The 23,913-nt window shown below is 41.9% G+C and overlaps 1 long non-coding RNA gene across 1 annotated transcript in view; it reads right to left on the minus strand.

Moving 5' to 3' along the window:
• LOC140740108 (uncharacterized) overlaps positions 1 to 23,913 on the minus strand; it is a 51,324-nt gene that overhangs the window by 2,257 nt on the left and 25,154 nt on the right. The window contains exon 2 of the long non-coding RNA XR_012101798.1: positions 15,227 to 15,302. This is a non-coding gene — a long non-coding RNA (uncharacterized lncRNA). The remainder of the gene's footprint in view (positions 1 to 15,226; positions 15,303 to 23,913) is intronic.

Genomic DNA, 23,913 nt, shown 5'->3' on the forward strand with positions numbered 1-23,913 from the left:
TAGTTTGTCATGTGACTTTTGTATAATTTATGTTAAATTAAGTTTATTGTAATTTATGTTTGTCGTGTTTGTGTGCAGACCAGAGGTTGGAGGCCTGAGCCCAGGGGGTCAAACCTTGGGACACAAGATCCTGAGGGGTCTCTGCCTTTGCAGAGTGACTATAGAGAGGATGTAGCTTCTTCATGCAGAAACTTAGAACTAAGGGGTTACTATTTCAATAACAATCACCCATTTAAAGCAGAGATAAGGTTTTTTTCCCTCTTAGGTGAGTGTGAGTGATTACTCTCAGGGCAGCAGAAACATAGTCTTTGAATATTTTTATGGTAGCAATAGAGAGATACTTGATAAGCAACTGGGAGGTGAAAGGTTACTGTGGCTAGACTAAAATGTGGATTTGGGGTGACATCCCAATCAAACATGATCTTAGAACCATAGAACATTACAGCACAGAAACAGGCCTTTTGGCCCTTCTTGGCTGTGCCAAACCATTTTTCTGCCTAGTCCCACTGACCTGCACCTGGCCCATATCCCTCCATACACCTCTCATCTTCTTACATCATTGGTTACATCATGGCTTGGCACAGCAACTTGAAGTGAGGGAATGCAAGAAGCTGCACAGAGTGGCGAGCTTAGCCTCGTCACGGGCACATCACTCCCCACCACTGAGATTACTTATTCCCATTCTTCAGTACACAGGTGTAAAGGAGAACAAAATCATCATTACACTGGATCCAGTGCAGCATTAAAAAAATACAATAAGCATAAAGAACACAATAAAAGTAAATAAACACAATCAATATAACTACAAAAGCAATCTTATAGACTACAATGGACGTAACTGTTTGAGTGTGGCTGTATATACATGACATTACATAAGGCCATAAGACATAGGAGCAGAATTAGGCCATTCAGCCCAACAAGTCTGCTCCGCTATTTGATCATGATTGATTTATTATCCCTCTCAAGCCCTTTCTCCTTCCTTCTCCCAGTATCCCTTGATGCCCTTCCAAATCAAGAACCCATCAGCCTCCACTTTCAATTTACCTAATGACTTGGCCTCCACACTGTCTGTGGCAATGAATTCCACAGACTCACCACTTTTTGGCTAAAGAAATTTCTTCTCATCTCAGTTCTAAAAGAGTGCCCTTCTATTCTGAGGATGTTCCCTCTGTTCCTAGACTCTCCCACTATAGGGAACATCCTCGCCATGCCCATTTCCTCTCGGCCTTCTAATATTAATGGGTTTCAATGAAATCCCCCCTCATTCTTCTAAACCCCAGCGAGTACAGGCCCAGGGGCATCAAACACTCTTCATAGGTTAATCCTTTAACTTCTGGTATGCCCTGGTCTACGCACTGATTGCAAGTACAAAATCATCACATATCAGTCATATCTACAGGTGACATTACCTCAAGAAGGCAACATTCATCAAAGATCCTCACCATCCAGGCCATGACAACATCCATTGGGCAGGAGGCATAGAAGCCTGAAGGCCCACACCACCAGGTTCAAGTACAACTACTTCCCTTCAACCATTTGGTTCCTGAACCAACTTACACAACCCTAATCACTATAGTTTTGCAACACTACGACCACCTTGCACTAACATGGGTTTTTAAAAAAAATTTAATTGGTTTCCTTGTAAAAAATTGTGTATAATTTAGGTTTATATTATGCCATGTGTCTATGTTTTTCATTACACTTGTGCATATGACAACAAACTGCACATTGGCTTTAAATTTTGTTGGAACAGATTCAAAGCACCAGATCCCTAATCCCACTCCTCACTTGTGGGTTTCTATGTACATAAGAATGTGTGCATCACCAAAGGGACCACTAATTCCTGGCCAAAGTGGTAGATGTAGGTTCAATTACAACATTTAAGAGCGGTTTGGATGGGTTCATAGATGAGAGGGTAGGGGAGATTATGGCTGAGGTGCAGGTAGATAAGACTAGGCAGAAAATCAGGCTAGCATGAACTAGGCAGGCCATAGGGATAGCTTCTGAGCTGTAGTGCTCTATAAATCAGGATTGGTGAGAAAGTAAATTTAGAACTTATCACTTCTGTTAGTTGGTGATAAATGTTTGGAACATTCTATCATGCAGAAAACAACTGTATTCAAACATTCTGATGAAGAAACAATGATTGGGGGCTTGCGGGCCCCCAATGGATTATTTATTGTATTTTGGATGGGTGTGCTACTTTGTTAAAGAATGTACTCAGGAACTTCTTTGAGAGGTAATAAATGAACATACTGGGAGCCGCATGTAGGTGCTATCACAGTGAAGGCACGACAGCACCTCCACTTTCTTAGAAGTTGCACTGATTTGGCATGTCAACTAAAACTTTTACAAACTTCTATGGATGCAGAGTGGAGAGTATCCTAACGGATTGCAGTAACCAGAAACAACAAAAAAGACTACAGAAAGTGGTGGATACAATCCAGTCCATCACAAGCAAATCCCTCCCCACCAATCAGCACATCTACAAGAGCAGTGCCACAAGAAAGCAGCCTCAGCTATCCAGGGCATATTCTATTCAAGCTACTCCATTGGGAGGAGGTACATGCCTTAGGTCCCACACTGCCAGGTTCCGGAACAGTTATTACCTTACAACCATCAGGCTCCTGAACCAGCTTGCATAACTTCACTCACCTCAACTCAACCGTGACCTACAGGCTTTCTTTCAAGGACTCTACAACTCATGTTCTCAGTAAAATTGTTTAATTTTAGTTTGAACAACTTGTCCTCTTTTGCATGTTGGTTATTTTTCACTTTTTGTTTATGTATAGTTTTTTATAAATTTTATTATATTTCTTTACTTTTCCTTTAAATGCCTGCAAGTAAATTAATCTCAAGGTAGCATATGGTGACACATATGTACTTCGATAATAACTTTACTTTGACTTCGAATGCATTGAAGGAATAGGCTTCAATATATTATCATGTATTCAGACTTGAATGGCCTGGAGAGAATAAAAGGACGGGTTTGTTGTAAATGTAAGGATCTGAACTTTAGTGGGAGACAAAGTACAGGAGAGATGAACCAATTAGTCTCTATTTTAGTAAAGGAATGTTCCTTTGAATTGAAATGAGAAAATTGAAACCTATACTGAGTGGCCACTTTATTAAGAACCTCCTGTACCTAATAAAGTGGCCATTTTATGTAGTGGTCTTTTGCTACTGTGGACCATTCAAGGTACAATGTGTGTTTAGAGATGATCTTCTGCACCCCACTGTTGTAACATTTTGTTATTTGAGTTACTGTCACCTTTCTATCAGCACGAACCAGTCTGGCCATTCTCCTCTGACCTCTCTCGTTAATAAGGTCTTTCCTGCATGCTTTTTTTTGTTTTTCTCACCATTCCCTAGAGATTGCTGTGTATGAAAATCGCAGGAAATCAATAGTTTCTGAGATACTCAAACCACCCTGACTGGCACCAATATTCATTCCACAGTCAAACACACTTAGATCACATTTCTTCCCCATTCTGATGAACAACAACTAAACCTCTTGACCATGTCTGCGTGCTTTCATGCATTGAGCTGCCGCCACATGATTGACTGATTAGGTATTTGCATTAACGCGCAGGTACACGCATTTGCCTAACAAAGTGGCCACTGAGTGTATCCTCTAGAGTCATACACAAAGATCTCCTAGTGGATGTTATTTTGTGACAAAGGAACTAATTGACCTGTTACAGCAGCTTTGGTTCACAGCCTGTTCACCAACTCCTGCACAGTGGGAGATCTTCTGATCTCCTGTCTTCTTGGATCATGAGAATTTCGCACCTCTCTGTATTGAGTATTTGCCAAATATTCATTCACCTCAATCACATGATAGTGGCGCCTCTCTCAGATGAATAGTAGCTTGCACAGCATTGTGGTCAAGATCACTAATTGGTACGCTTTGTTCTTTCCATTCCAACTGAAGAAGTGAAAGGATTATCCAGCCATTATTTTTGTGGAGTACTGCCACAAGAAAGCAGCATCTATCATCAGGGACCAAAATAAGACCCTACATCTTTGGAACTACGTAACCTGCTAATAAAGTAAAGCTGCAGCACTACCCTTGTGATTGCATCTACATGCTGGGCCCAGGGCAGGTCACCCGATATGTTAGCATCCAGCAATTTAAAGCTGTTGGCTCTCCTCTCTAATACTTTCAAAGTATCATACATATAAAAGCATTTCAAGATTCGAAAATGAAGATTCAACTTTATTTATCACATGTACATTGAAACATACAGTGAAATGCATCCTTTGCATCAATGACCAATGCTCCTAAGGATGTGCCGGTGGCAGCCCACCAGTGCTGCCCCACATTCCAGCACCAATAGAGCATCATAAAATGGTGGCAGCGAGGGATGGACCCGAAGCTGGTGATTGAATTGTGGGCAGAGAGGGGGGCTGAGGGAGGTTGAGAGGGGGTAGGCAGGAGCCTTAGATCCCATGCTACCAAGTTCAGGAAAAGTTATTACCCTTCGACTATTAAGCACCTAAACCAGTGTAGATAACTTCACTCATCTCAATGCTGAACTGATTCCACAATCTATGGACTCTGGAATCCAGTATTTTTTATTTAATTGTTTATTTATTTGTTATTATTATTGTATTTGCACAGTTTGTCTTTTGCACATTGTGTAGTTTTTCATTGATTATTTTGTATTTCTTTGTCCTGTGAATGCCTGCAAGAAAACAACAGATACACACTTTGAAAATAAAATTACTTTGAACTTTAAAACCAGAGTCTTGAAAAGGCAGGAACAATAATTTTCTTTATGCTATCGACAGGAGAGGGTCACTAATAATGTGCTGAGGGTGAAGGAGGTGGAAGAGTTAATGTGTGGGTTTGGTTACGTTGACATGTTCCTGATCCATTCCAACTCTGAATCACATGGTGTCTGTTTCTCCATTAGATGCCACTTGGCACAAATGCACTCAGAGGCTGCATACTGCACATGACCAGAAAAGGGCATGAAATGGAAATTGCAAATTTCTGTTCTTTTTAACCAAATTAGTAAAACTTAAGAACATCAATTATTGTGTGTGTTGGTTTTTAAATATTATGATCAGTACATAGCCTAATATGCAGTGGTATGTGAACTGGCTTTCACTTTCAGATCCAAGGCAACACAGAGTTCATACTTGCTGGTCTGCCCAATGAAGACAAGCACTCAACTTCCTCGTCTGTCACAGGCCCTCCCCACCACTGAGCATATCTGCAAGGAACACTGCCTCAGGAAAGCACCATCCATTACCAAGAACCCCCACCATCCAGGCCACACTCTCTTCTCACTGCTGCCGTAAGGAAAGAGATACAGGAGCCTCAGGTCCCACAACACCAGGTTAAGAAACAGTTATTATCATCAGGCTCCTGAACCGGCATAGATAACTTCACTCACCTCAACGCTGAACTGATTCCACAATCTACAGACTCACTTTCAAGGCCTCTACAACTCAAGTTCTCAATATTTATTTATTTAGTAATACAGTTTGTCCTCTTTTGCATATTGGCTGTTTTTCCAAATTTTCTGTGTAGTTTTTTATTGATTCTATTATATTTCTGTTTTACACAGAATGCCTGCAAGAAAATGAATTTCAAGGTAGCATACTTTGATAAGAAATTTACTTTGAACTTTGAACTTCATAATAGATGGTTTTAGGTATGGAGAATGCTTGCCCATGCCTCTGGATCCAATTCCACTGTTATTCAGTTCACTTGAAGTAAAGCCATTAGGGGTAAAGGCTGTATGATAATGGTGCCCTTTACAATTTAAAGTCATCCAAATGTGCTTTAAAGCCAGAGAAATACTCTTTGATGTCAACTTATATTTTTTAAAATTTAGGGATACATCTCAGAACAGGCTATTCTGGCCCAATGAGCTACACCCCCAGCAACCCATCTATTTAACCCTCACCTAACCACAGGACAATTTCCAATGACCAATTAACCTACCAACTGGTACATCTTTGGACTGAAGGAAACCGGAGCACCTGGAGGAATCCCATGCTCCCATCACCTGGAGCACCTGGAGGAACATACAAACTCCTTACAGAGCATGCCAGAGTTGAGCTCTGAAATCTTCTCAAATTGTAACAGCATTGCGCTAACCACTGTGTGTACTGTGGCACCCTGCCTAGTCACTGTTGTCATGGAGGGAACTCAGCAAGTAACAGCACTGTGATCATCATTTTTTACTGATGCTAATTGAAGGATGACTATCATCAGGAAACCATGTGGAATTTCCTTCGAAGCAATGTCCCAGGGCTTACCTTTCCCATGTCTATATTATTTTTCAATAATTTCAAAAACCCTCATTTGACCATACTTGGAATATTGTGATCAGTTCTGGTCGCCTCATTATAGGGAGGAAATGGAAACTTTAGAGAATGTACAGAGGAGAATTACTAGGATTTAAAAAATGCAAACATGAGGAAATCTGCAGATGCTGGAAATTCAAGCAACACACACAAAATACTGGTGGAACGCAGCAGGCCAGGCAGCATCTATAGGAAGAAGTACAGTCGACATTTTGGGCCGAGACCCTTTGTCAGGACTAACTGGAAGAAAAGATAGTAAGAGATACGACGTACCTCATATCTCTTAATGGAGGGCTGCATAGGAGGGAAGGGTGATGCAACCACCACTCTGTATAAAAATCCAATCACCTTAAACTGATGCACCCTGGTATTAGCCATTTCCACCCAGTGAAAATCTCTGGCTATCCGCTCAATATATGCCTCAAATTGTCAAGCTGATGTTTCAGGCTGAGACCCTTCAATATGACTGGAAAGGAAATTTATTCCCCTTCATGGATGCTGCCTGAGTTCTTGTTGAGTTCCTCCCACAGTTTGTGTGTGTTGCTTAAGATCTCAAGCGTCCACAGAAACTCTTGTGTTGACCAATTTTCAGATTGTTTGTTTTCCTGGCCTCCATAAGGCAGCCTCTCCCAAGAAAAGAAGCCAAAAGCCCATATCTGGAAATCTCTAACACAAATTCTCTGTAGAATTAAATGTGACTGACAACAGTGATGAAGGTTAGTAGGATTGCATTTGCCCTTATACAGATGTCCTCATTGAAAGATCTCACAAGTTCCAAGCAAGGTGATTTGGATTACACTTTCCTCAACTCTCATTGGTCAGAATTAGAATCAGGTTTAACATCACAGGCATATGTCATAAAATTTGTTAACTTTAAGGCAGCAGTACAATTAAATACATGATAAATAAATATAGAAAAAATACTCAATTACAGAAAGTATATGTCTAATAAATAGTTCAATTCAAAATTAGTGCAAAAAAAACCAAATAAAGTAGTGAGGAGGTGTTCATGGTTCAATGTCCATTTAGAAATCGGATGGCAGAAGGGAAGAAGCTATTCTTGAATCGTTGAGTGTGTCTCAGGCTTCTGTACCTCCTTCCCAATGGTAACAATGTAAAGAAGACAAGTCCTGGGTTATGGAGGTACTTAATAATAGACACCACATTCCTAAGGCACTGCTCCTTGAAGTTGTCTTGGAATACAACAGAGGCTAGCTGACTAACTTACACAAATTTCTGCAACTTATTTTGATCCTGTGCAGTAGCCCCCCTTCCCATACCAGCCAGTGATGCAGCCTGTCAGAATGCTCTGCACAGTACATCTGTGGTATATTAAGTGTTTTAGTTGACAAACCAAATTTCCTCAGATTCCGAATGAAATATAGCCACTGTCTTGCCTTCTTTATAGCTGTGTTAATATGTTGCACCCAGGTTAAGTCCTCAGAGATAGTGAAACCCAGGAACTTGAAATTGCTCACTCTCCACTTTTGATCCCTCCATGAGGATTGGTTTGTCCGTTTTATGCCCTGAGATTATTTCCCACTGGTCCATCTTCATCCAGAAGCACTACAAACTTAGTGCATTATTCTTGAACAGTAATGCAGTAATGGTGGCAACCAATTTTCTCTCACTAGAGCGGTAGAGCCGTCACCAAATAAAATTCTTAAACATTAGTCAGGGCTGTGGAAAGGATTCTCTTTCTCTTAACAAAGCTCAAAGTTCAAAGAAGATTGATTATCAAAGTACACTTTGTGACCATACACAACTTGGAAATTCATTTTCTTGAAGCTTATTGATTAGTTTTTGAGCGTATGGTAGAATTGAATGTCAAAATTTAGTCAATAAAGAGCACCCTGATGTATGCATCTTTACTGTTTGGATGTTCCAGGGTTCTGTGAAGAACCATTGAAACAACATCTGCTGTTGACCTGTTGTGACGGTAGGCATGTTGGAGTGGATCTAAGTTGCTTCTTAGGCAGGAGTTGATATGTTTCATCACCAAACTCTCAAAGTACTTCATCACAGTAGGTTTAAGTGCTAGGGCACGATAGTCATTGAGGCAGGTTACCCCGTTCTTTGTAGGCACCGGTATAATGAAGCCTGCTTGAAGCAGGTGAATACCTCAGACTGCTGAAGCAGGAGGTTAAAGATGTTGGTGAATACTCCAGCCAGCTTTTCAGCACAGGCCTTTAGTATTTGGCAAGGTATCCACCTGACCAGATACTTTCCTTTTGTTCCCCTCATGAAGGACACTCTCACATCAGCCTCAGAGACTGAAGTCACAGAGTCGTTGAGAACTGTGGGAGTTTGTGAAGGTGCCTTCATGTTTTAACAGTCAAAGTGAACATAAAAAAGCATTTGGGAGTGAACCCTTGTTGTCACCTATCGTATGTCACTTGGTTTCACTTTGTAGGAGGTGATAGCATTCAAGCCCTGCCACAGCTGTCCAGCATCCTTCTGTGATTCAAGTTTGGTCCAGAATTGCCACTTCACATGCAAGATGGCTCTTTGGAGATTGTACCTGGAGCTCTTGCATGTTACTTGGTCGCCAGACCTGATCGCCACTGATGTGGCCCTCAGCAGATTCCAATCTCATGGTTCATCCAGGCTATCTGGTTGGGAAGACTTTGAATTATATCGTGGGGTATACACACATCTATGACTGCTTTTAACTCATTGTAGTGTTTATTGGTTCTTGATGATGTTGCCGGCATAAGCAGATATACAGATTTCTATAGATGTACTATAGAGAGCATTCCATCTGGTTGTAATACCGTCTGGCCACTGCACAGGATCGTAAAATTCTGCAGAGGGTTGTAAGTTCAGCTAGGTCCGTCATGGGCATGAGCCCCCCAGCATCGAGGGCAACTTCAAAAGGCAATCCTCAAGAAGGTGATATCCATCATTAAGAACCCCCATCACCCAGGACATGCCCTCTTCTCACAGCTTCCATCAGGGAGGAGATACAGGAGACTGAGGACACATACTCAATACTTCAGGAACAGCCTACTCCCCTTGGCTATCTGATTGCTGAAAGGGCAATAAACCCCATGAACACTACCTCACTAGTTTTGCACTACCTTTTTTACAATATATAATTATGTACATGCAGTACTCTATATAATATATTGCACAGATATATATATTTCTCATTGTATAGTATATTTTATGTGTGTACTGTATTACTGCACAAAAAAACTAATTTTACGCTTGTATCGACAGAGCAAAGGTGTAATCTGTGTCTTTGAAAGAGGATTAGGCAAGCATTTGAGAGAATAATTTGCACGGAGGAAGAGGAAGTATGAGAGCATGGCACTGGGATTATTTTCTCAGGAGTTAGCATGGACTCAAGGGCCTGAATAGTCTCCTTTTGGACTACAACATGGAAACAGGAGCACAAACTCGAGAGCAGATCAGTCTCTAATTCTAACTCTAGCAAACTGATTTACTCTCCCATATTTTTGCATCCCACTTCAAATCAGAAATGAAGGAGATTCCCTTGTCTCCTGCACTCCCCTCCCAGCTGCTATCTCCCACATCACAGATGGCTTCTCTGAGATTAGGAGCCAATTTGTAAGGAAGTGGAGCTAACAGACAGAAGAATGTGTTGTAGTTGCCAAAACTCCAGCTTTGGTAATGGAATAAAAATCTCATATGCTTTATACTCCATACTTTAGTAACAACACAACAACTCCTTTCACAGGATGCTGATTGCTACAGAAGTTATCATCATGACTGCATTGTTATGCTTATCTTGAAGTTACAATGGTAGAGATGCTTTAAGAGTTGGAATTACTTTATGAAAGGCTTTGCTGCTTGTGTTTGTTTCTGGTCATCATTCCCTCCCCCAGTGGAGGAGCATCTGTACAAGCAACATACAAATCAAATCATAGATGTTCATAAACAATTTGAGTCTTGATGAAGGGTCTCGGTCTTTGGCAGCGAAAAAACATGCGAGGTGACTTGATAAAGGTGTGCAAGATGATAAGAGGCATTGATTAAATGGACAGCCAGAGACTTTTTCCCAGGGCAGAAATGGCTAATCCAAGGGGGCATAATTTTAAGGTGATTGGAGGAAAGTGGGGGGGAATGTCAAAGTGAGGGATTTTTAAAACACAGAGAATGGTCAGTGCATGGAACACCCTTCTGGGTGGTGGCAGAGATAGATACAGTAAGGGCTTTTAAGAAACTTAGTTAGGCACATAGATAATAGAAAGATGGAGGGCTATCTTAGAGTATGTTAAAAGGTCGGTACAACATCATGGCCAGTACAGTACTGTAATGTAATGTTCTGTTCTGTGAAACAGTGATGGCTTATTCCTCTCCATAGATGCTGACTGACCTGTTGAGTTATTCCAGCATATGGTGTGTGTTGTTCATAGATGTTTATGCTACACAACAGTACAAAATGCAGATGAGGTTAACAGCTCAGAAATGGGCCTTTCAGTTCAACTGATCCAAGACAACCAAGATGTCTGTATTTTAATCCCATTTGCCCACATCCCTCTAAACCTTTCCTATCCACGCACCTGTTCAAGTACCTTTAAATGCTGTTAATGTATTTGCCTCAACCATGTTCTCCAGCAGCTCCATCCATATACCGATCACCCTCTGTCAAAAAGTTGCTATTAAATCTCTCCCTTCTGACCTTAAACTTGTACCTTCAAGTTCTTGATTGCCTATCCCTGGAAAGCAGACTGTGTGAATTAACCCGATCTACATTCCCAGTGAAGAGTGGGTGAAGGATATCACTTCAGAATAAAAGGACAATCCTCTAGAACAGCAATGAGGAGCAGTTTTTTAGCCAGCCGGTGGTGACTCTGTGGATTTCATTGCCACAGACGATTGTGGAAGCCAACTCATTGTGTGTATTTAAAGCGGTGGTTGATAGGTTCTTGATTAGTAAGGAGGTCAAAGGTAATGGGGAGAAGGCAGGAGAATGGATTTGAGAGGGATAAAAAATCAGCCACGATGGAACTGTGGAACAGACTCGATGGGCTAAATGACCTAATCCTCTGTCTGATGGACGTTACTTGGTAATTGTTTTTTGTCATTTCAGTGCATTCATGGTTAACAATACCAACACAGTTTCTTCAATTTCCAGACATACGTCCTGCTTGAATTCAATTTCATCAGCATCTGTGATGGGATTGGAACTTGCGTCAATGGTCCAGATCTCTGACTGCTAATCCAGTAACCCAAGCACAATGCTACCATTTCCAATTCTAATTGGAAGTGAGAATGTAACATCAATTTCATTCCCTTTAAAACAGTGGGGGGGGGGGGGGGTGAACTACATATACCTGTCTGGACACGCCCCTCTGCTGACTGCTCCCGTGGCTCCTCCCACAGACCCCTGTATAAAGGCGATTGGAGGCACTGCTCCTCCCTCAGTCTCCAGGATGTTGTGTGGTGGTCTCTTGCAGCTAATAAAAGCCTATCGTTTGCCTCCCGTCTCCGAGAGTTATGATGGTGCATCAGGTGGTGGCTGGATGGGTGATGGGATCAGTTGTGAAGAGAGCTCTGATTCTCCTTGCACACAGACCAAAGGAAGATTTCAGATCCAGAAAACTGTTGCCTCGGGACAAGACCATGAGGCATGGGAGCAGAATCAGACTATTCGGACCATCGACCCTACTCTGCCATTTCAACATGGCTGATATGTTATCCCTCTCAATCCCATTTGCCTGTCTTCTCCCTGTAACTTTTGACACCCTTAGTAATTAAGAAAGTATCAACCTTTGCTTTAAATATACCTAATGACTTGGCCTCCACAGTTGTCTGTAGCAATGAATTTCACAGATTCACCACCCTCTGGCTAAGAAATTCCTCCTCATCTCTGTTCTAAAGGAACATCCTTCTATTCGGAGGCTGTGCCCTGTGGTCCCAGACTCTCCCACTATAGGATCATCCACTCTATCTATGCCAGGGTTCCCCACCCGGGGTCCATGGACCCCCTTGGTTAATGGTATGTGTCCATGGCATTAAAAAACGGCTGATCGAGGTTTTTCAATATTCAATAGGTTTCAATGAGATCCCCCTTTAATCTTCTAGACTCCAGTAAGTATAGGCTCAGAGCCATCAAATATTCCTCATAGGTTTAGCCTTACATTCTCGGAATCATTGTCATAAGGGGCCCAAAACTGCTCACAATAACCCAAGTGCTGTCTGACCAATGTCTTACACAGCCTCAGCACTACATAAGGGACCTGCCATTTAGAAAAAATAATACTGCTCAGAGGGAATTGAATCTGGAATTCTCTGCCCAGGACAGATGGGAGATTTAGAGACTGAGTCCTTTCAATGTATTGTAACAAATACAAAATGCTGGAGGAGCTCAGCAGGTCAGGCAGCATCTGAGGAAAGGAACGCACAGTATTTTTTTCATAGACGCTGCCTGACCTGCTGCATTCCTCCAGCATTTTGTGTGTGTTGTTCTGGATTTTCAGCATCTGCAGAATCTCTTGCGTTTGTTGTTCATTATATTGCAACCTGCAAAATGCTGCAGGAACTCAGCAGGTTAGGCAGCATCTATGGAATGGAATAAAGAGTCTGCATTTCGGGCCAAGACCCTTCATCGCAACTGGAGAGAAAGGGGGAAACAGCCAGAATCAGAAGGTGGAGAGAGGGGGGGGGGGGGGAGTTCAGATTGGTAGGTGGACAGGTGAGGGGAAGGCGATGGATGCAGAGGGGATACTAAGTAAGAAGAGTAGATGGAAATGGCAAAGAGATGAAGAGGAGAGGAGAGAGGGCCACAGGAAGAGGATAAATGAGGGAGGTGATGGGCAAGTGAGCAGAAGAGAACAGTTAAGAGGGAAGTCAATGTTATGTCTAATTTTTTTTTAAACAGCTGCATGACCCAACCTTTGCTCTGAGCAGGAAATATGGCCTGTAGACTGTGCAGCACTTTAAATGGTAAAAAAAAATCCCAGCTGCACAGCAACGAACTCTACATGCACAGCAGCATTTCAGTTATTGTGTGGCCGTGCACCCGCACAGCTTAGAGGGAACAGTTGGCAAATGGGAAAAGAGGGGATGGAGAGAAGAGGAGAAATTCCTGGAGGTTAGAGAAATCAAAGTTCATGCTGTCAGGCTGCCGGCTACCCAGTAGGAATATGCAGTGTTGCTCCACATCAGTGCAGGAGAGGAGGCCATGGGCCGCCATTCAGTGTATTTCTGCATATTAAAGGATGGCTGGAGGAACACTGAGCTGAGGTGATCATCTTGACAAATGGCGGATCAGGTTTGAACAATTATTTGTCCTAATTCTTACTTTCTACAATGTTTCTGCAGCGCAGATGGGTAAACTTATTGTGCGTGGGTTACGCCATACACAACTTGAGTGATCAGCACATTAAGAGAAATGCATCATGGCTTGAGCTGTCTGTGGACACCTTGTTTGTATCCTTTTTTTTCTCTATTTCTCTGAAATAAGATGCCTGCTGCGAGAAAAAAAACTCCACAAGCCTTCTGTTGGAAAATCCTACTCGTGTCTGAAAGAAATTCTTGCTGGAAGAAGCCAGAGGAGTAACTGGCACAGAAATCGGTCAGACCCTCACTGACACTAAGAAAATATTTTCCCTTTACCATGTTGTCTGGGTAACCAGGTTACTATGTACACAAAATACATGTTGCAATTTAATGTTGGGTCCTGTCACACACAATTCACAAGCCAATTATTCTTGGGGAGTCAGATATCATTTCATTTAAAAGTTCTGACCTGAATCTCTATTTTTGAAAGTTTTGGACATGTGTTGGTCACCTGGCCATTGAGTTTTTAAAAAATCTTCCTAACATTCACTGTTGATTTTGTGCAGTCTTTTGTGCTGTGTTGAAATTAAATTTTTGCCAACTCTCCAGAATCTCAGTGTTACTCTAATTCTCTCTTCTGTCCACTCTCAGATTTTCTTTATAAGGCATTAATCAGATGGCATTTGGAGTGCCGTGAGCAATTTTGGGCTCCACATCCAAGGAAAGATGTGCTGGCCCTGGAGACTGTCCAGAGAAGGTTCATAAGAATGATCCCAGGAAGTTTAGAGGAATGAAGTGGGGATCTCATTGAAACCTACCTGATACTGAACTGCCTGGATATGGAGAGAAGGCTTCCATTAGTAAGAGCACCTAGGATCTGCAGGAAGGGGAGGTAACGGTGGCCAGTCTGTGGAATTCATTGTTATAGAGGGCTGTGGAGACCAAGTTATTGGGTGGATTTAAGGCAGAGATTGATGAGTTCTTGGTAAGAAGGTTAAAGGTTATGGAGAGAAGGGGAGAGAATAGGGTTTTAAAAATTCAGCAGGATTTAATGGCAAAGCAGATTAGATAATATTAATTCTGCTCCTAACGTGTTATGGTCCAAGTTCTCAGAAGATCCCCATCAGCAATAGTTTACTTGACTCTATCCTTAACCTCTGGAACACCTTCCAAGTGGAAATGGAAAGTCAATGTTTCTGCTTGAGACCATTTATCTGGGCCACTCAAGGACAATGTAATGCTGGAAAGGCCAAACCTTGAAGGCACTAAATCGAGGTCCCAGATATCCGGTTGAATGGATGTGAAGGACCCCATGACTCTTTCATCAAGGGTGACCAAAAAATTCTCTAGGCAATATTCCCCACAACGTTACAATCTCAGAGAGAGTTAATACAGTCAGAATCAGGTTCACTAGACAGTATTATCATAAACTCCAGCCTCATTGTTACACTGGCCTATATAAACTAATTCCGTGATCAATCTAACCGTTCCCTCCCACATAGTACTCCATTTTTCTATCATCAATATGCCTGTCTACAAGTCCCTTAAACGTCCCAAATTTATTAGCCCCTATCACCACCCCTGGAGTGCATTCCACACCATCACCACTCTGTGAAAAAAAAGTCTACCTCTGACATCCCCCTCCACTCACCTCAAGTGGAGGTCCACTGGTGTAAGCCACTGCTGTTCCAGAAAAAAGGTGCTGGCTGTTCACTCCGTCGCTGCTTCTGGGAGTAGATGAAAATATGGGGAGTTAGAGAAGGATTACTGTAAAATCTGGTCATTTATAGTCACTGTGGACTCAATAGGCTATAGGTCCTACTTAGTTGCTGTGATCTACACTCAGTGGTCACTTTATTAACTGTACCTAATAAAGTGGCCAGTGAGTGTTTATTCATGGCCTTCTGCCGTTGTAGCCCATCCACTTCAAGGTTTGACTTGTCGTGCATTCAGAGAAGCTCTTCAACACAATCATACCCTCAGTCCTAAAGAACAAGCTCCAAACCTGGGCCTCTGTACCTCCGTCTGCAATTTAATCCTTGACCTCCTCACCAGGAGAACACTGTCAGTGCAGGTAGCATCTCCTCCTCACTGATGATCAACACTGGTCCACCTCAGCCATCCATGCTTAGCCCACTGTCCTACCCTCTCCATGCCAACGACTGTGTGACAAGGCATAGCTCAAATGTCGTCTATAAATCTGCCAATGACACAGCTATTCTTGGCAGAATTTCAGATGCTGACAAGGAGGCATACTGGATCAAGATAGACGGCTGGCTGAATCGTGTTGAGCGCAAGGAGTTGATTGCGAACTTCAGGAGGAGAAGTCGAGGGAGTACACACCAGTCATCATCGAGGGATCAGGGAAGTGGAAAGGATGAGCAGCTTCAAGATCCTCGATGTCAACATCTCTTAAAATCTATCCTGGACCCACCATATTGATGCAATTAAAAGTAATGCATGATAATGACTATATTTTATTAGGGATTTGAGGAGATTTGGTACGTCTGTCACCAAAGACACTCACAGGTTTCTACAGATGTACCATGGAGAATATTCTGTTTGCATGACTGTCTGGTATGGAGGGCCATTGCACAGGATCAGAAAAAGCTGCAGAAAGTTGTAAACTCAGCCAGCCCCACCTAGGCAATGCCTCATATAAGTGGCATCCATCATTAAGGACCCACATCACCCAGGACATACCATCTTCTCATTTCTAACATCAAGGTGATGGTACAGAAGTTGAAGATACCACTTAACACTTCAGAAACAGCTTCTTCCCCTCTGCCATCCGATTTCTGAATGGGCATTGAATCCATGAACACCAGCTCACTAATTTATCACCAGTTCTCTTATTGCATTACTTATATAATTTAATTTTTAACATACTAATTGTAATTTACAGTTTTTTAAATTATGTATTTTAACGTACTGCTCAAAACAACACAACTCATGACATATGCCAGTGATATTAAACCTGTTTCTGATTCTAATGCATGTTTATTTGAGTCACTGTCACCTTCCTGTCAGCTTGAACCAGTCTGGCCGTTCTCCTCTAACCTCTCTCATTAACGACACATTTTTGTCCACAGAACTGCCACTTACTGGTTGTTTTTTTGTTTTTGCACCATTCTCTGTAATCCCTAGAGACCGTTATACATGAAAATCCCAGGAGATCAGCGGTTTCTGAGATCATCAAACAATCATTCCACAGTCAAAGTCACTTAGATCACATTCTCTCCATTCTGATATCCAGTCTTGAATAACAACTGAACCTCATGACCATCACTGCATGCTTTTATGCATTGAGTCGCTACCACATGATTGGCTGATTTGATATTTACATTAACGAGCGGTGTACAGGTGTACCTAATAAAGTGGCCACAGTGTATCTTCTTGATCTGTTCTACAGTGATACTATACAAATTGAAAATCTGAAGTTCAGTTAAGGAGAGGTTAGACACAAGTAGCCACTGAGAGCATTTTGCAGCAATAATAGTAACTGCATTCAGGGTGAATGCAAGACTGGACTACTTTCAGAGTAACACAAGATAGCTTATTTTCCAGCCTCCCTTCCTCAGTGAAGTTCTACAACTTCATTTCGAGTAGTTACAGTCCAAACTAGTGTTTATTTTGTGAACAGCATGTGCACACATCTAGGACAAACTCCGCTCTTTACCATTTCATACCATCCAGAACTGAACAGGAAATTATTTTGAGATTTCAAAGAGCCACAACAAGTGCTTAAATTGGAAGTGATGTTCCCATTATAGAAAGAAACAACTTTATTTCCAGACTTTTTGAAGTACTTGCTTGAACCATGGGAAAATTAAACTTGGAAACCAGCATTTAAGTAAATGAGAAGGTTTGAGAATACTGTAAGTGTTATCCGGATAAACAGATCGACTTGATTTTATATCTGCCAACAGAGCAGGCATAATTATAAGGTGATTGGAATAAAGTATAGGGAATATGTCAGAGGTATATATTTTTTTAAATATACTGGTGGCTGCGTGGAATGAGCTGCCATGGATAGTGGTAGAGACAGATACATTAGAGAGATTTAACAGATCCTTAGAAGTGATGAAAGAAAGGTTATGTAGGAGAGAATGGCTAAGGTAAGTTATAAGGTCAGCACAACATTGTGCACCAAAGGGCCAGCACTGTTTATTCTATGTTCTAACAGCCCTTCTATATTTTGACTGACTGCATTTTAAGCCGCTGGCTGGTCAGGACTGAGCAAGACCTAACCTGCTAACAGAAAGCTTGTGCATGGTTGGAGAAGAATTGGGCACTTAGTAAAGAATGTACCTCATGTGAAATCAAGTTTTTGGATCTATTCTAAATAATCTAGGACAAGGGTGCCTAATTAATTGGTATCTCATTCACCTTCCCTCCATCACCAATGTGTGTAGTGTGTGCCATCTATTACATGTCTGACACTAATAACTGATTGTATCATGGTCTAGTGCAGCAGTTAGAATATGCAGGGAGGTAAGAAGCTGCAGAGACTTGTGAACTCCGTCTGGCACATTCCTTCCCACCACTGGTAGTATCTACAAGACCGACTGCCTCAAGAAGGCAACACCCATCGAAGATCCCCACCATCCAGGCTATGCCATCTTCTTGCAGCCTCCACAGTGTCGGAGGTACAGAAGCCTGAACCCCAAGTTTAAGAACGACTACTTCTCTTCAATTCTTCAGTTCATGAACCCACAAAACCCCAAACACAATTGTTATCAACACTGTGATCACCTTGCATTAAAATAGACTGTTTCCTTTTATTCTACTTCTTTCTTTAAAAATTGTATATAATTTATGTTTAACTTATATTTTTCTTGTGAACACTGCTCGTCTGATGTTGTGTGCCTGTGATGCTGCCACAGGAAGGTTTCTCATCGCCCCTTGCGTACATGTACTGACAAGTATGAACAGGAAACTCAAAGCAGTGTTTACATCTGAGTGACTGCCTGTAAGCAAACAAATCTCAAGATTGTATAATTTGTTCATTTGTTGATAATAAATGCACTTTGAAACTTTAATATAAAATTACCCTTGAGATGACCTGAAGAGGGAAAAGAGATAAATGTGAATCTCTGCTTATACAAAGTGCACAATTTTTTCTCGACAGTAGACCTTGCATATTTTGATTGTCTGCCATTCAAACCACAGGCTTATCATGAATGTAAGAAGACACGTACATCAAAACATACAGTAGAATGTGTCACTTGCATCAACGACGAACACAGACCAAGGATGTACCAGGGGCAGCGGTAATTGCTACCATGCCTCCAATACCAACATATCTTGCCTCGTGACTTCCTAAACTTGTGTCTTTGGAATATGGGAAGAAATCCTCACAGTTGCAAGGAGACCCAAGTACAAATCACACCATTGTCTGTGTCCTCTGTTAAATGGACATGATATGTTCAGATATTTCACAGTTTGAGTAATTAAAGGAATCAGAATAAGGTTTATTATTACTGACATGTTGCTTTGTGGTAGCTGTACAATGTAGTGCATTAAAAATACTACACAATAAAATGTATATTAAAAATAGAGAGCAAAATGTGAGGCAGAGTTCATGGACCAGTCAGAAATCTGATGGTGCAGCAGAAGTTGTTCCTAAAACGTTGAATGTGTGTCTTCAGACTCCTGTACCTCCTGCTTGATGGTAGTAATGAGAAGAAGGCATGTCACGGATGATGAAGGTCCTTCATGATGAATTGAGTTTATAGTAAAAATTCTTGGAAAAATAATCATATCCATAACCATTAAGCACTGGGACAGATTAGGCCTTTCGGCCCATCAATTCTGCTTCCCCATTCCATCACGGCTGATTTATTATCCCTCTAAACCCCATTCTCCTGTCTTCTCCACTTAATCTTTGAAGCTCTGACCTCTGCTATAAATATACCCAATGAGTTAGCCGCCACAATCATCCGTGGCAATATATTCCGTAGACTCACTACTCTCTGGCTAAAGAACTTCTTCCTCATCTGCTCTAAAGGGACATCCTTGTATTCTGACGCTGTGCCCTCTTGCCCTAGACTTCACCACTATAGGAAACATCCTTCCCAAGTCTACACTATCTGACCTGGTAACCATACCAGTTTTCTCGATGCCATAGTCAAATATGGCATGAAATCTTACCTCAATTTAAACTGGACTTGGAGAGGACCATGTTAATACTGGAGAGTGGTGTTAGTGGGCAGATTCCAGAACAGCTGATCTGATCTCATCTGCCAGGTTAGAATGAAACTTACAGTCTAGACTCGGAAGTATTGAAAAATCTGCTATTTCTGTCAAAAAGTCTCACTCCAGTAAAAAGCAGATTGGGCCGCTTAGTTGAAGTAGTCTACTTTATCGTTAGATTGAGCTACTGTCAGCTCCGCCTGGCAATTCTGTTGTCCCCAAGTCTATTCAAGGGTCTGATAATGGTGGGGTAGAAACTGGTAGTACCGGTACATGTTCTCAAGCTTATGTACCGTCTGCCCACTGGGAGGGGCGAGAAGAGAGAACGTCTAAGATGGAAGGTGTCCTTGATTATGTTGTTTTTTTTCCTAAGGAGGTGGGAAAAGTAGACAAATTCTGTGCAGGAGAGTCTGCCTGCTAAACTCATCCAACAATTGAGCTGAGATTATGCATCTGAATGTCCATCCATCCAAACCACCATCTTCGCATCCAACTGCCTGACTATAAATCCCCCTCTGCTAATAATTCTCCACTGTCCATTAAAGGGTATGCCCTAAAAAGAGAGGCTGGACAATCCTGGATGGCTTTCTCTGGAATGGCAAAAGCTGAGGAAAGACCGATAGAAGTTTATAAAGTTACAAGAGGCATAGATAGATATTCAGTAAATATCTTCACCAACGCCACCCCCAGTCAAAATGTCTAACAGTGAAAAACTAGAGGACATCAATTTTAGCTTAGAGGTGAAAGGCTTAGATTTAGATTTATTTAACACATCTACATTGAAATGGTGAAATGTGTTGTTTTGTGGGTCAACAACCAACATAATCCGATAATGTGCTGGAGGCAACCAGCAAGTGTTGAGCTTCCAGCGCCAACATAGCATGCCCACAACGTACTATCCCAAAGCCATACACCTAAGGAACGTGGGAGAAAACTGGAGTATCCAGAGGAAACCCACATGGTCACAGGAAGAACATACAAACTCCTTACAGACAGCAGTGGGAATCTCGATCAGTGATCACTGGCACTGTAAAGCAATTGCGCTAAAGGCTATGCTACCATGCTGCCCGAATGTAATGAGCTGAGCTATGACAGGTTGTGTACAGCTTCAGTCTGCTCTTGGTAAGAAATGGCTGCACGTGTTATTCTTGGCCGCCCCATTATCAGGTCTCAGTAAGTTTATGTGTTAAAAAAAAATCCTTGGGTTTGGATGCATTATCACATCCAGAGCTAACCTTCAGAGATTTGAACATCCTTTGTAGCCACACAGCACATGTGTTTCTTTTTAAACGACATCTGCAAAAAGGAGACTGAAAGTTCACAATACATTAATATCACAAAGTCGTCTGGTACTCTGCAGTTAACAAGTGTGCTGTTGATAGAAACACTGGTAAACACCATTCACTGTGGTGTCCTGGGATAGACAGATTGGTTATGGAGAGGATGTTTCCTATAGTGGGGGAATACAGAACTAGAGAGCACAGCCTCAGAACAGAAAATGTCCCGTTAGAACAGAGATGAGGAGGAAATTCTTCAGCCAGAGAGTGGTGAATATGTGGAATTCATTGCTATAGACGGCTCTGGAGGCCAAGGAATGTTGGTTGATAAGTTCTTGATTCGTAAGGGTGTCAAAGGTTACGGGGAGAAGGCAAGAGAATGGGGTTGAGAGGGATAATAAATCAGCCATGATGGAATGGCAGAGCAAATGGCCTAATTCTGCTCCTATGTCTAACGGTCTCATAATCACAGCTTGCCGGACTTCCCTCATCATTTCTTCAGACTGGAGAGATGATTGGTAATATTGATAATGTAACCATATTGTCAAATGACAATTGTCACACATACTGGGATAGAGTGTATGCCATCCATACTCAAGGTAGTATAAAGTGAAAAACAATAAAATGTAGAATAAAGTGTTACAGTTACACAGAAAGGGCAGTGTAGGGAGACAATAAAGTGCAGAGACCATGAGGTAGGTTGTGAGATCAAGATTTCATGAGTATCACACAAGAGGCCCATCCAAGACTTTAACAACAGCATGACAAAAGGACTCAGTTGTGACTGCCAACCTAATCATATCCAAATTCTATTGCCCCAGGGTTTTGAATGAGTGAGCTTTCTCCATCGAGTCCAGTATTAGCCTCAAATAATGACAGTGGGTCACTTTGCTAACCCCAATGAAATGGTTTAATATGGAGAGAAAAATGTCCAGCAGTGGTGTGCCTCAGGGATCTGTTCTGGGACCCCTTCTCTTCGTAATTTTTAAAAGTGACCTGCGTGAGGAAGTGGAGGGATGGGTTAGTAAATTTGCTGATGACACAAAGGTAGGAGGTGTCGTGGATAGTGTGGAGGGCTGTCAGAGGTTACAGTGGGACATCGATAGGATGAAAAACTGGGCTGAGATGTGGCAGATGGAATTCAACCCAGATAAGTGTAAGGTGGTCCATTTTGGTAGGTCAAATATGATAGCAGAATATAATATTAATGGTAAGACTCTTGGCAGTGTGGAGGATCAGAGGGATTTTGGGGTCAAGTCCTTCCATAGGATACTCAAAGCTGCTGCACAGGTTGACTCTGTGGTTAAGAAGGCATATGGTGCATTGGCCTTCATCAATCATGGGATGGAGTTCAAGCGCAATAAGTTAATGTTACAGGTATATAGGACCCTGGTCAGACCCCACTTGGAGTACTGTGCTCAGTTCTGGTCGCCTCACTACAGGAAGGATGTGGAAACTATAGATAGGGTGCAGATGAGATGTTGCCTGGATTGGGGAGCATGCCCTATGAAAATAGGTTGAGTGAACTTGGCCTTTTCTCCTTGGAGTGGCAGAGGATGAAAGGTGACCTGACAGAAGTGTATAAGATGATGAGAGGCATCATCATTGACGATCGTGTGGATAGCCAGAGGCTTTTTCCCAGGGCTGAAATGGCTAACACGAGAGGGCACAGTTTTAAGGTGCTTGCTTGGAAGTAGGTACAGAGGAGATGTCAGGGGAAAGCTGTTGTTTTTTTTGTTGTTGTTTTTTTTAAACACAGAGGCTGGTGAGTGCGTGGAATGGGCTGCTGGCAACGGTGGTGGAGGTGGATACGATAGGGTCTTTTAAGAGACTCCTGGACAGGTACATGGAGCTTAGAAGAAGAGGGCTATGGGTAACCCTAGGTAATTTCTAAAGTACGTACATGTTTGGCACAGTATCGTGGGCCAAAGGGACTGTATTGTGCAGTAGGTTTTCTATGTTTCTATCTATTGGAATTGGTTTATTATTGTCACATGTACCAGGTTGCGGTGAAAAGCTTGCTTTGCCTACTGCTCATCAAGATCTATTTATATCCAGAGCATTGTGGTAGAGCGAGGTTAAACTGCAACATACCAACAGGTAACATTTTGTGGCCAAGTAACCTAGGATGAAGAGAGGTTTATTGATGGCAGATCAATAGGCTTGTAACTGCAGTAACAAAAGTTACACAGAGATTTTCCAAATTGGAACCATGTTCTGAATGTTATTTTGGGTAAGTTCAGGTGACTAAACCAGTATAAATCTCTGATAACAGGTAATGCATTACAAGAACACAAATTCACCAACTCAATACCCTGAGCTTTCAATAGCTAATCCAATACTTTGAATAGTTGCTGCCAAATTCTACTGTCCCATCAGGAATATGATTATGGCCAGATCATCCACACTTGAGGTCTGCAGGCATGGCTTCAGAATAAAGGAACACTCCTTCAGAACTGAAATGAGGAGGAATTTCTTCATCTGGAGGGTGGTGATTGTGGAATTCATTGCACCAGAGGGCTGTGGAAGCAAAGTCTTTGGGTGCATTTAGCAGCAGAGATTGACAGGTTCTTGATTAATTACAGGAAGTAGGCAAGTGAATGGGGCTGAAGTAATTAAAGAAGCCATGATGGAATAGAAGAGCAGATTTGATGGGCTGAGTGGTCTACTTCTGCTCTTATATCTTATAGCCTTACCTTTGCCTCATCAAAGGACCCATGGCCCTGTAAGATTATGAACAAATTTAAAGCTGTATGTGTTATCTTGATGATCCAACCTTTTGGTATGTTTTAGTTAGAAAAAGTTTACACAATGAGCCATTTCTGTGGGCTTGTCTCATCTCTCTCACATCTGCTGTCATATACAT

The sequence above is a fragment of the Hemitrygon akajei genome, chromosome 16 (genome assembly GCF_048418815.1).
Source record: "Hemitrygon akajei chromosome 16, sHemAka1.3, whole genome shotgun sequence".
In the NCBI taxonomy this organism is placed as follows: domain Eukaryota; kingdom Metazoa; phylum Chordata; class Chondrichthyes; order Myliobatiformes; family Dasyatidae; genus Hemitrygon; species Hemitrygon akajei.